Source organism: Canis lupus, chromosome 13 (genome assembly GCF_003254725.2).
Source record: "Canis lupus dingo isolate Sandy chromosome 13, ASM325472v2, whole genome shotgun sequence".
Taxonomy (NCBI): Eukaryota; Metazoa; Chordata; class Mammalia; order Carnivora; family Canidae; genus Canis; species Canis lupus.
Genome location: NC_064255.1, coordinates 30,980,254 through 30,993,429, shown reverse-complemented (window position 1 = coordinate 30,993,429; position 13,176 = coordinate 30,980,254). Strand labels below are relative to the sequence as shown.

Genomic DNA, 13,176 nt, shown 5'->3' with positions numbered 1-13,176 from the left:
AGGACTGGAGCCGTGTCTGACCTCCACTGTGCATGGGCGGGTGGATGGCGAGCGGATGCTGCTCCAGGGAGTAAGGCACCCTCAGAAGGCCTTGACCTGAAAGTTGCAATCCTCTTCAGCCCTCTAGCCCCACCTGAGCCTGAGGGGCATTCTGATCACACCTGACCTGAGGCTTCCAAGTGGATGCTTGTCATCCAAGCAACTTCAGGGTTTGATATTCAGGCCAAAATGGGGCTCAGTTTAAAATACCAACAATACTTGGGCAAATTTGACCTTGATGAAGTACACTTATGTTGATCTCTAATTTCATTCATTCGTAAGGAACCATTGATTGAGTTCTTACTACGTCCCAGACATGCCTGGGGTATAGGGTAGGTAAGGAACAGTTGCTGCCACCAAGGGCTCTATACCCCAGTGGGGAGGAAGAGAAGCATGCAGGCCGGGCTAAAGGTGGGTGCTGTGATGGAAGGGGGCTTGGCAGCCCTGGGGAGAAGGAGAGGTGGTGGGCAGTGGTCACAGTGGCCAAGAAAGTCCCTGAGACGAGCAGAATAGAGGGAAGAAAAGCAGAATTGTTTTAGGAAGACAGGCAGCTAAACCATAAGAGGCCTTTAACGTTTTTAATTTTCTTTTAAAAACCCCAATTGTGGGAAGGTCTTGTCAGTATTCTATGTAATGAGATTAGTAAACCATATTCATAAATAAAACAACCAGATGGCTGTTTTAGCACAATTATATACAAAAATTGGAATTCACCCTAAAAATCAAGAGTGATTGCAACAATTATTTTTGATTTCCGAACTTAGGGGATGACATAGCCTTTAGGTCCTGCCTTTATTTTAAGAATGTTCTAAGGAATCCATCCTGTTGTGTGTGGGTGAGCTTGAGGGGCTTGTAGGGAGGCCACAGGCTTAGCTCGGCTTCATTAGACTTGAAGATCCAGGGCTTTCCTAGGCTGAATGAAGTCCAGGGCCATAACTATGCAGATTTAAGCAGTGTGCCGTAAATAAGAAAATCCATAAGCAAAATAATTAAAAACTCAGTGACAGTAAAGCAGTTTTGCCCTGAGTAATGAAAGCATTAAATCATGTAATTATTCATGAATTCTGTACCTTCGGAAACAATACGCCTTCCTGGTATTTCTTGACGTGGAAGCACACGAGTCACAGAATCCTGAAAAATACAGTGCCACTGTATTTTTACAATACAAGCCACTAATGACAAGTGGTTGTCCTCAGTGCTGGAGGCCTGGGGTGTCCCCTGGGCTGTGGTGGCCGGGGCGCTGTGGCCTCACGCCTGGCCCAGAGGTCTGGGTTCTGGCCTGAAAGGATTCACGGAGGTGGGGTGTGTGTCTAATCAGGGGCGTGGATAGACCGTAGTTGGATGTGGAGGGGAGGGCTGCGGCGGGGGTGGGGGCAGCAGTATCATGGCGGGCATGGCAGTGGGCAGTGACACATGCTGCCTGTCCCACCTGTCACTTCGCTCCCTGAGCTCTTCAGCAGGAGAGGGAATTCGGATGGGCAAAGATGGTGTGTACTCAAAGCGCTAAGACAATCTTCTGGAAGGGGGGAAGGCTTATAGGCATTATGAAATATTTTGTGACAAAACAGGAAATTTGGATTGTTTTTCTCTCTCTCTCTTTTTGTTTTTTGTTTTTCTGACATTTTAGGGAGTTTGAGGTATTTGTAAAGTCATGTGTTGTTTTCAGACACTCACCAGTCTGGGAAGAAGGGCATCATGCCTTAGGTGCGGTGAGAACACGACCAGAATGGAGGGGCCTGCTGCCTCAGTGCGCCACCTTTCCACCCCATGTGGGCTTGAGTTTGGCAGGGCAGGATAAGGACACGACACCTTGACACCCCCTGGGTCTCTCTCGACCATGCTGTGATGAGGGCCAGTGTAGCTTCACCCGGTCTAACTCGGGGGTGGTCCCTATTTCCCCATGGTTACGAGGACTCACCATGGTCTCATGTTTTCTCCAAGACCAGCTTGATACGTGGTGTGCCCAACCACATCCTGGGTGTCCCAGCTCCAGGGACGGTCTGCTCTGCAGCTGGAATCAAACGACAGGCCTACCTTTTTCCTTTCCGTTTTAAAAAAAGCTTTGAAAAAAGTTGAGTTCCATCTCCTACCCACTTTTTTGGTGCACTCACATTTTATTTGGATGGTTCCTAAAAGCTCTTTGTATCTCAGTGGTTTGACATACTGTGCACGTATTTCCCTCTAACTCAACATTTGCCTTTATGTTTTGTTAGCCACATGTTTTTATATACAGAAGTTTAAATAACCTTGCTTATTTATTTATTTATTTAGATTTTATTTATTTATTCATGAGAGACACAGAGAGAGGCAGAGACACAGGCAGAGGGAGAAGCAGGCTTCATGCAGGGAGCCCCACATGGGACTCGATCCCGGCTCTCCAGGATCACATCCTGGGCCGAAGGCAGACGCTAAACTGCTGGGCCACCCAGGGATCCCCACCTTGAATATTTATACTTACAAGTTTTATCCTTATTATCCTTTAATTTTTTCTCTGTTGAAAGAAACCTCCCTCATCTTAGGGGAAACTTCTTTTGTAATTTCTTCAAGTTTTATTTTTGTAGTTTATAACATTTAACAATAGTTAATGTAGTTTATAATATTAAACAATATTCTTGAAATTTATTTTGGTGTGTGATGTGTGGTAGGGATCTTACTTTTTTTGTTTTTTAGACAATTTTCAGTTGACTCAACATATTTATAGAGAAATCAGTCCTTTTCATTTTATTTTGGAATACCGGTCTCTGAAGATGCTGGGCACGTTCTGAGATTTTGGTCTGTTTCAACAATCTCTGTTTCTAGTATGTTGTTTTATTAGGTGCTGTTTCTATAACTGATTTTATTACACACACGTATGTTACTCTCTTTTCTTTTCTATGAACGTCTCTTAGTTTTTCTCATTTAGTTATTATTTCTTTGGATAAATTTTGAAACTGCTTGGTCAAGATAAGAAAAATACCTTCCAAAAAAAAGAAAAAAGAAAAAGAAAAATACCTTCCTCTCCACCAAAGGAGGACACTCTCTCCTGCCCCAGGGATGCCCCTGTGAGCCATGTGACAACATCACACGTCCTCGAGTTCCTCAGGGAAAAGTGCTGCTACTCAGGGCTTGGTTGCCTCGATGAGGCTGTTAGCCTGGAAGCATAGAATTAGCTCCTTACTTGGAAGCAAACATTGCTTTAAAACCTGCCTGGGATGACTTGGTTTTTAGTGTATCTGTTGTATTAGTAGTGATTCCACAGCTGGTCCCCTGGAGAAGCTGTGTGGGGTAGGTAGAGCTACGATGGAGGCCTGAGTTTTTGAGTCTTGCTTGCCTCTGCCTTGTAGGGTGTGCTTGGTCAGGTAACTTTTCTGAGCCTCAGTTTCCTTCTCAGTAAAACAGGGATCATGATAGCCCTGTGTCTTCTGGGCTGGAGGGTCAAATACCAGAAAGTGCCTCCTGCTCACCTGGGCCCCACCTACCCTTCTGGCTATTTCTTCTGGGGCTGCCTTAGCTCTGACCTCCTGCCCTCAAAGCCTGCACACTCCTAGGCTGACGTCTCCCCGGCCTGCCCATGCTTGCACACTGTTTCTGTGGAAGGCTTCCCAGCTTCTGTCTCCAGCTCTGACTGCCCGCTCAGCATCTTCACCTGCATATCTAGAAGGCATCTAAGCCTATGCGACACTTCAGCTCCTCATCTGCCCCTGACCTGCGTCTCCTGCCAGCCAGGGATCCCCAGACTCGGAACAAACACAGTAAAGGTTTTAGACTTGGAGTGCCATGTATAGTTCCTGCCATATATTCTTCTTCTTTTTGATTTGTTTTGTTTTCTTCCCACAAACCTTGAAAGCTGTCAAAGCCATTCTGAACTCCCAGCTGTGCAGAAACAGACTGGATTTGGCCCGGGGACCACAGTTGGATGACCCCTGACATACCTGTGTTGGTCACTGGCCACTCCTTGTGGTTCACTTGGGTCAGAAACCTCAGGTCATTGCCGACTGTCTCGTTCACACCCTGCCAATGGCCTGTTAGCAACTTCTGTGTGTTTTCCCTTAGTTTCCCTTTCTGGCACCCTCGTGGTGTTGTGTTTGTCCACCTCATGCGTCCTTTCTTGCTGTGGCCACCTGACGCTCTCCCTGTCTTTGGTCTTACCCCCGCAGTCAGCTCCTGGACAGTGGCCAAGCCACAGCCCGGTTGATTCTCCCTCTCAGCCCCCCATCTCCTCTGCTCTCCCCTGACCATCCTCTTTCTAGACACTTCCATCCCCTTCCTGTTCTCCTACCTGCCAGGTCCCTGCCCTCTTGGGCATTTGCCTTCCTTCTGCTGCCATGCTCTTCCCACCGAGTCCCTTACAGCCCACCAGCCCTCTGCATCATCCAGACCCCGTGAGTCCCTTAGGTGTCTCTTCCTGCCTTCTCTGTCTCGAGCGTCCTGTGTAGTTTGTGTCTGCCATGGGACTTCTCCCCAGTACCTTCAGGCTTTCTTCCATCTTTTTTACTGTTTCTCCTTAGACTTCTGTGTTCTGTGCATTATCATTTCTTTGTTCGTGACTTTCCATGTCTTCCACAAGACTGTGAGCTCCCCAGGCAGGGACTTTGGACCTACCACATTTGCTTGGTTTTGTATCCCAGGTACTTAAAACAATGACTGGCTTACAGTAGGTACTCAATAAATGTTCGTTGGTTGAATGAGCAAAACAAACAAACAAACAAACAAAAAATGTGAAGGGCCTTGCAGACAGTAGTTGGGATGTAGAAACACTTGAAAAGTGCCAATTATTTTCCCCACCTCATCCCTCAGTTGTGTTACATCAAATGCTTGTGAGTTGGAGGTTGTAAAATACGATGGAAGCACTTACTAGTAAAGGAATCTTCTTGGGTTTCTCTCAATGAAGTGAAAGGAACTGAGTAGCCTCCCCTTTTACCTGCTTGTGAATCCAACTTTTCACATTTCAGGGCTTCTTTGAAGTGATGGGTCCCTGTTTGCTCATCTTGTTTCCCAGAGGAGCTCATTACTGTGCCTTAGAAGGGAGAGGTCACAGTGGGCAGAGGTTTCAGTTCAAAGGTTTGCCACTCAATATGTCCAGAGAGAGATGTTGATCTGTAAAGGGCCCAATTAAACCCTTGGGGTGTGTGGCGGCGGTATGAAAGAATTTCATGCAAAAATCCTGCTGTAGCGCATTTTCCCCTTTTTGGCTTTAAAGAGGGCCTCCGCATGTGTGGTCTAGGCTTTCCGGGGATCCCGCCACCCCCAGCAGATGGGGCAGGTACAGGGGCGCCGTGCCTTGCTGTGACATATTCCAGCGAGAATCCCCAGTCAGGAACTAAAAAGCTCTCTGAGGAGCGGTGCTAATTCCTTCGGGTCCCCTCCTGCCCCATCCAACCTGCCCTCATACCCTTGAGTTAAGATGTTTTCTGGTAAAACGTAACACAGAGGGATTCTCCAAGCTTCAAGCACTCTTGTGCGTGTCATAATTAGACAAGTCGAGCGTCGAGTGTGGAGCTGAGTTCTGAGTGGAGGAAGCACCATCCCCTCCCCGCCCCCACTCCTTCAGTTTGTGATAAGAGGTTCCACAGTGACACGTGGAAATATTCTAGGAGCTGGACGTGTGGAGTTATTTTTCTCCTCTTCCACTCTGCAAGCAGAGTCCTTGTAGGATAGAGTAGCCCCACTTAATCCGTAGTCTCTTTACTTCTAGAAACACACATTCTAGAGCCAGGAAGTTAATAAATGGAAAATTTGTATCTGAGCAGCCAGCTGGCCTTCCAAGTTCATATACAAGGCTTCAGTGAGCCTGGCCTCTGCACAGGATCCTTGTCCCTCTCACCCTGGCGCTCAAGGTGAAGGGATGGGGTGGGCATGGACACAGTGGGCTTCCATGGCTTACCCTTGCCGGCCGGTGTCTGGGTGATGGGCAGCAGCGTGCAGGCCGACGTCAGTGCCCTTCTGCATGTGCCTCCTGGCTGTGTCCACCTGAAGGTCTTCTCAGGTTTTATACACCGGAGAAGTAACAGCCCGTAGAATAAAAGGAACCATATGGCTTTCTGAACAGTCCCCTTAGACTACTACACAGATTTGTGTGTTGAATAAGGCTTGCGGACCTAAAACCTCAGTAGGGTAGAGGGGTCTCAGCGACAGATTGCAGATACCAGGCCCAGCGTCTCTGACCTCAAGCCAGTTGTGGTGCCCTGCCCTCTCCCATCCTTTTCTCTGGCTCTGGGCCGCCTTCTCTTTCTTCCCATGCCGGGATGCCGATGTCTTCCTCCTTGTCTTGAAACCGATATCTAATTACAGAGAACCATCCGTCTCTTAAGTCTGCACTTGCCTGGAGTTCTGCCGTTAAAGCACAGAGGCTGAAGCCTTCAACCGTATTTTTATTGCCGTAGCTATTTCTGTCCTGATTTGCCATTGTACAAAGTCCTGCAGATGCTAGAGCTGTGGAGATGATGCTCTGCACACTGCCGGCTGCAGCACGTGTTACGCTTTGTGGGGAGCTTTTCTTACCTTAGGCAGCACACCCCGGTGTGCCAGGCTATGTGGGGCAGCGGTAGGGCAGACCAGCTTGGAGCTACTTGCAGCCCGTACGACCTTGAACCCGTGCTTCGTGAGCCCCGTTCATTTCCTGTGGCCACTGTAACAAACGACCATACATGTAGTGGCTCGAATCAACAACAGACTTACAGTGCGACAGCCGTGGGGCTCAGAAATCTGAAATCAGGTTGTCAGCAGGGCTGCATTCTTTCTGGAGGCTCTAGGGAAGACTCTGTGTCTAGCCTTCCTTGTTTCTAGTATCTGCCCGTCTCCTTTGCCTCTATGTTCAGAGGCAGCAGCAAAGTCCTTCCAACCTGGCTGTCCCTCTGCTTCCATGATTACATCCCCTCTGTGACCCTGACCCTCTGTCTCCCATAAAGACCTTTACAATTTCATTGAGCCGATCTGGATAATAGAAGGTGATCTAGCTCAAGAGCCTTAACCTGGTCACATCTGCAAAATGCCTTTTGGCATAGTAGGTAATAGGCTCTGGGGATTGGGACCTGGCTATCTTTGGGGGAGGGCACTACCGACTGCAGCGGGGTTGTGGGAAGATTATTACTTGGGTTCATATTAAGTGTGTCAGTTCATTCTAAGTGTCAGGTGGATGTGCCTCTTCTCCTAGTGGTCAGTGTTGTCATACTGTCAACACAGGGTGGACACAGCGTATTTGTAGTGCTTCATCATCTGTGTCATTTAGGAAAGATCCACTTCTCTTCTCTCAGATATTCTCTCATTAGGAAGGCACAGTGCAAGAGTTAGTATTTAAAGAGTATCAGTGTTGAAAAAGGTAAAGTCAGTGTTCTGATAAATTTACTTATGCAAAATATCACCGTTTGCAGTAAGACTGGATCAACAATCCTGATAGGATCTTTTCACCCTCATGCCTCTAGATATTCTCACTAGTAATAGTTCTGATTTATGCAAATTTCTTTAAGTATTTTAATGCCCTTTCAAGTTTGAGGTACACATAAAATTTGATTTGGCAGGAGTGATTTCATTTAACAGGTTTTTAAACAAGGTGCCTTAAATTAGAAGAAATTGTCCATCGCTGTCTTTCTTTGTGTGCTGATGGACTCCAAATGCCAGAAGACAAAGGGCATGGTCTTATTTTCACAGGATGGTTTGAGATTTTTCTACCATTCCACCTCTCCCTAGTTTTATATAGAGCTCTATTTAAAGTAACCAAGCAGCTGGAACCGTCCTCAGGGAAGCTCATCGAGGAGATGAGGGTGTAGTAAGACACAAAGGAAGCTGACAGGTGCTATGCATTTTCTTTTTTTCTTTTTTTTTAGTTTTTTGAGATGTAATTGAAGGTGTACAGCATAGTTTTGGTATAGTGTATATATTATGAAGTGATCACCATAATACGTTTAGTTAACATCCATCACAGCACTTAGTTACAAACTCTCTTGTTATGATCAAGTATTTTTTAATTTAATATATTTGACATATAACATTGTATAAATTTAAGGTGTACAATGTGTTAGTTACATGTTTATATTTATATTATCATATGTTGCCTTTATAGTAACACTGTATTTATCACATCTGCATTATAATGCAATATTGTTGTGTATATTCATTATATTGTGCATTAGTTCCCTATGGCTTATTTACTATGTTGCAAACTTGAGCCCTGCGACAACATCAGTTTTTCTCTCTTCATCCCCTGGTAGCCACCATTTTACTCTGTTTTTTTTTTTTTTTTTCCCCCAAGTTTGACATTTTTACATTCCACAGAGGAGACAGTGCTTGCCTTTATCTGACTTACCTCACTTAGCGCAATGGCATCGAGGTCCATTCATGTTGTTGCAAATGGCAAGATATTCTCCTTTCTCATAGCTGAATAATATTCCATTGTTTACCACTTCTTTACTATCCATTCATCCATTGATAGCATTTGTCTCATTTCTGTGTCTTGACTATTGTGAACATGGGGGTACAGATAGCTGTTTGGAATCCTGTTCCTTTGCATGTTATATACCCAGTAGTGGAATTGCTAGATAGTAAATAGTAGATGGTATGGGAGATCTATTTTTAATTTTGGGGGGAAGCTCCATATTGTTTTGCATGGTGGTTGAACCATTTTACATTCCCACCAACAGAGCCCTGGAGTCCCCTTTTCTCCACATCCTCACCAGGGTACTGTGTGTTTTCTAAGTGCTGGTCACCAGGCTGGGGGCTACATATATCCTGGAGGGAACCCCCCACCACCACCACCAATAGCTGCCTGCAGGTGTGGGATAAGTGCTGCTCCCCTCTACATGGGATAGCCTCCTCCTGGGGCAGAGTGTGCAGCGAGGTTGGTGCCCCACTGGCTCTCTGGCCCTCCCTCTTGCACATTCATCTTGTCCTCCACAGAAGGAAACCCAACAGGGAGGGCAGTCCCACATCCCTCGGGGTTGGGGGTACCTGTCTTCACCTAATTCAAGGCAGAGTAACAAGGATTTCTGTTTTGCCCTCCAAATCCTGTGCCCTCTATCCTAACATGACAGGCTGGGTAAAGGGCACATCTCAGGATTCCTGGACACCAGACCCAGCACTCTCCTCTGCTGTCTGGTGCTGCTTGATTTCAGGCAATGTCCTGGCACTAGGTCCAGCCAGTGTTTCACAGGTCAGAGGTGAGCTTCATTCCATCAGCAAGTCAGCCGTGGAATGCTGGCCGAGGAGCTCACATTACCAGAGAAAGACTGCTGCCAAGGGAAAGTGGAATGCAGAGGGATGAACAGAAGGAGTGGAGGTGACCTTTCCACCCACTCCCTTCCATCTTCGAAGAGGACTTGTATCAGATCACACCTTTTGTGCTTGCTTCGGCAGCACATATACTAAAACAGATCACACCTTTTGAGGGAACTAGGAGCTGGTGGTGAAACACTGTGTCCAGAATGGGCCACAGTGTCTGCAGTGGAAAATCTCCAGCCAGCTCGGCTCTCAGAAAGATGCAGAACTGAGAGTCGGGGCAAATAGTGCCAATGGTATCTTTTTCCTTACCCCCTGCACCAGCAGCCAAGTACTCCGCAGACAATGATGCCTTTGAACACGTTTTCTTTCTTGAACTATTGGGCACGAGTTTCTGAGCCCCTTTTGGGGAAGGTAGCCTGTTTTGTTCTTGTGGTGGGGTCTTTTATCCCCTTACCTTTTTAAAATTCAAGCATTATACACATGCAAAAAAAGCGTGTACTTGGTAAGGGTACAGCCAACTGGATTGTCACAAAGGCATCTCACCTGCATCCCCTCATCCCAGGGTAAGACACAGGACATCACTAGCCCCTCTGGAGTCAGCCTTACCCTCCTACCAGCCATCCCCTTCCCTCCTCAAAGTAGCAGCTGCCTGGAATTGGAACACTGTAACCTGATCTTGCCTGTCTGAACTTCACCTAAACTGATAGGATATGTGCTCTTTTGTGTCTGCCTTCTTCCCTTTAACATTATTTGTGAGGTTCATCTGGGTTGTTATGATTTTGACCTTTAACATCTAGGCCTCTGGGTCAGGTAAGAAGAATATCCTACCTAACTGAGGCTCCAAATTCTGTGGATTGTAGCAGGGAAGACATTATTTCCTGCAGTTTGCCGCCTTCACTGTTTTTGGCAGTGTTTTTGTAGTCAGCTGGGAGTGCTTTCCTCAAGAGTGTTTCTGCAGAAGGTGGTATGGTTCTGCTTTCTTTCTCCTCCTCGCTGATAGGACTGGGCTCAGAATGACTTTTGACTGTTTGCCAAAGTTAGATTGTGCCTCTGAAGACAAGAAATGACTCCCTCGGAGATTCTTCACCAAATTAGGCCACTGTCTTCTCTTCGTGAAGAAGACGGCAAAGATGCCTGGTCAGAAGGAGTGCCGTAAGTCAGCGTATAGCCAGGCAAGGCTGGGGTTCACTTTAAAAGACAATGAATTATCTCAAAGTTCAGTTCAGGAACCACTGATACCATCTTATGGTTTCATGTTGAAAGATCTGTCTTGTTAATTGTATTTCCTAGGAGGTGGGCTGAGACATCCCAGCCTTTCAGTGATGGGATGCTAATTTATCCAAAATCTTGTTCTTTTGCCCAGAAAACAGCATTTTCTGTTTCCCCTTAAAACAGCAGTCACAAAGATCTAATAATACCTTCCTGTGAGAGTGACCACAATTCTGTTACCAAACATAAATTACTCTTTTAAAAATTCTTTTTTGGGGCATCTGAATGGCTCAGTCTATTAAGTGTCTGACTCTTGATCTCAGCTTAGGTCTTGATCTCAGGGTCATAAGTTCAAGCCCCATGTTGGGCTCCATGCTAGGCATGGAACCTCCTTTAAACAAAAAAAACTTTTTCTTTTTTTTTTTTTTTAAAAAAACTTTTTCAATCATCATTCATGTTCATGTGAAAAGATTACATAGTTGTAGTTAAAGTAGATATCATCCTCATAGCCTTAAAATTAATTATCGTAATTATTGTTCATTGCTGTAGAGTCCTTGAATATTACATTTAGAGGTTGTGTAATGTCCCATGATGGTGGTAGGGGGCCCATGTGCTGCATAACCATAACTTATTTTCAGACGGTGTATTATTTTCTGTTTTCTCTTCATTAAGACTTACTTGCAAGGAGCCCTTTCTTGAGTATGAACTACTCCTTCCTGTGAATTAATTCCATAAGGACACATTTCTGGGAGCCAGGTGGCTATTTTGTCTTGGTGGTTTTAATCATGGGCTACACTGCCAACTTGCTGCTTTCAGAAAATTGTGCCAGAAATATGAAAGTGTTCTGGCTTAGCTCTTTCACATTATTAGAAATGGTCAGTGTCTTGATTTAAGATGTGTGAGATCTTACCGTGTTACTATGATTTTTAGTTATTTGATAACTCACAACTGAACAGGTAAATTTGAGAATTAAATGGATGGACTGAGTTAATTTGCATCAACATTTATATTGTTTCCTGGTTCATAGTGCTGTATGTAAGTGTTTTCTATCAGTGGACTTCTTTTGATGAATTTAATTAATCCTCTGTTGATGAATTGTTCACATCTTGTTTTTATGTGTTTGCTTTCTGGGGTCTTGGTGTTTTATACTCATGCACTCACTGGTTCATTCAATAGCTATGTTTGTTGAGACTCTTTTGTTGCACTTGATAGAAACTCATTTGAGGGCGGTGAAGCAGGAAAGGGGCCTTTGTTATCATGGTACCTGGGGAGCTTCTAGAGACTCCAGGGCTTTGTGTGTTTGGTTACTCCTCCCAGAGTCTTCACCTCCTCTTCAGGCTTGGTGATCCTCATCCTCCTTTCTTAGTTTGGCTCTCACGTCCTCACAGAGGCCTGTTTTTGTTCCATTTCATTTCCTGGTGCCTGTTGTGGGGAGAGAGGGAGTGTGGCTCAGTTGACACCCTGTTGTGGCATCTCCTGTAACTCACCACTAGCCCTGCAACCAGTGAGTGCTCACCACTACACACAGGGACACAGAATGAGAAGTGTACCATCCCACCTCCAGAGTACCCACAACTCAGCGAAGGTGCCAGACTGACCAGCTGGAGATGAATCGATGGGCCACTCAGATACAACAGTAGATGATATAAGAATAGTAGAACAAAACCAGAAAGCTCCTGCTGTCATGAAGCTAAATGATAAACAGGATAAATCAATACAATATATGATACAGTACAGTTGAGGTATGACACTATCTCAAATGTTGAGACCCATGTAATAGGAAAATGAAAATAGGAATATGAGACAATTCACGTTCAACACGAAAATGTTATGAGATGAGGAATTCCAAAAACGAATCCATAAAGGTGACTAGCTATAAGTGGGATGGTGGTGGGATCTGGGAAGGGCGTCCCAGGCCCTGGGAATGGCAGGTACAGAAGTCTGGGGGTGGCAGGGGTGTGCTGTGTTCTCAGAGTGGAGTATGTGGGGGGGGGGGCAGAGGAGGTTGCTTGTGAGCTTAGAGGAGTAGCAGGGAGCCCATCATAGGGGGTCCTGTTAGCCCTTGCAGAGGTTCATAGTTTGCTGGGGTAGAGAGAAGGCCAGAGCAGTTGCAGGGGGCAAGATGAGGAAGGCCTTCTATAGACTCTTGCACTTTATCACTTTCCCCTGCTCTGTTATTATTTTTTCTGGTTAAGGTATATTATATATAGGTTGGCTTAATTAGACCCATCCCTGAATTGTCCCTGAGAACGCCAGGGAGGTCAATGGGATGGGACTAGAGGGGCACTGCCGCAGCTGTCCTGAGTGGCCATGGTGTGTCACCTGCATGGACCCTCCAGCATCATCTCATAGGGGCTACTTCTCAGGTGTTTGCTGCTCACTGTCTGAGTCCTTCCTTGGATCACACAGGGGTTACCTCCCCACGCTTTTAATAAAGCCACCAAGTTGCAGAGAAGAAAGAGCCCAGTGTCACCCAGGGCGAACTGGACAGAACTAGAAGGAACATACTTCTTCCAGTGGCCCTTCTTCGGTACCCCTTTCTAATGGGCCACCCTCTTGTGCAGTGGCCTTTATGGTACAGATATGTCCATTGCTGTTATAAATTTTTTGTTCTCTTGGGGAATTTGTGTCATACCCTTACTAGTGAAAGGATGGTTACATGGCTCTGAATGGGAACTTTGGGGTCCAAATCCAGGCTCTGCCACTGACCATAACCTGGGAGTTGCTCAGATTCTT

General features: G+C 45.9%; 1 protein-coding gene across 1 annotated transcript in view; it reads left to right on the top strand.

The window, feature by feature from the left end:
• The window catches only part of ZFAT (zinc finger and AT-hook domain containing), a 188,165-nt gene that overhangs the window by 96,261 nt on the left and 78,728 nt on the right, over positions 1 to 13,176 (top strand).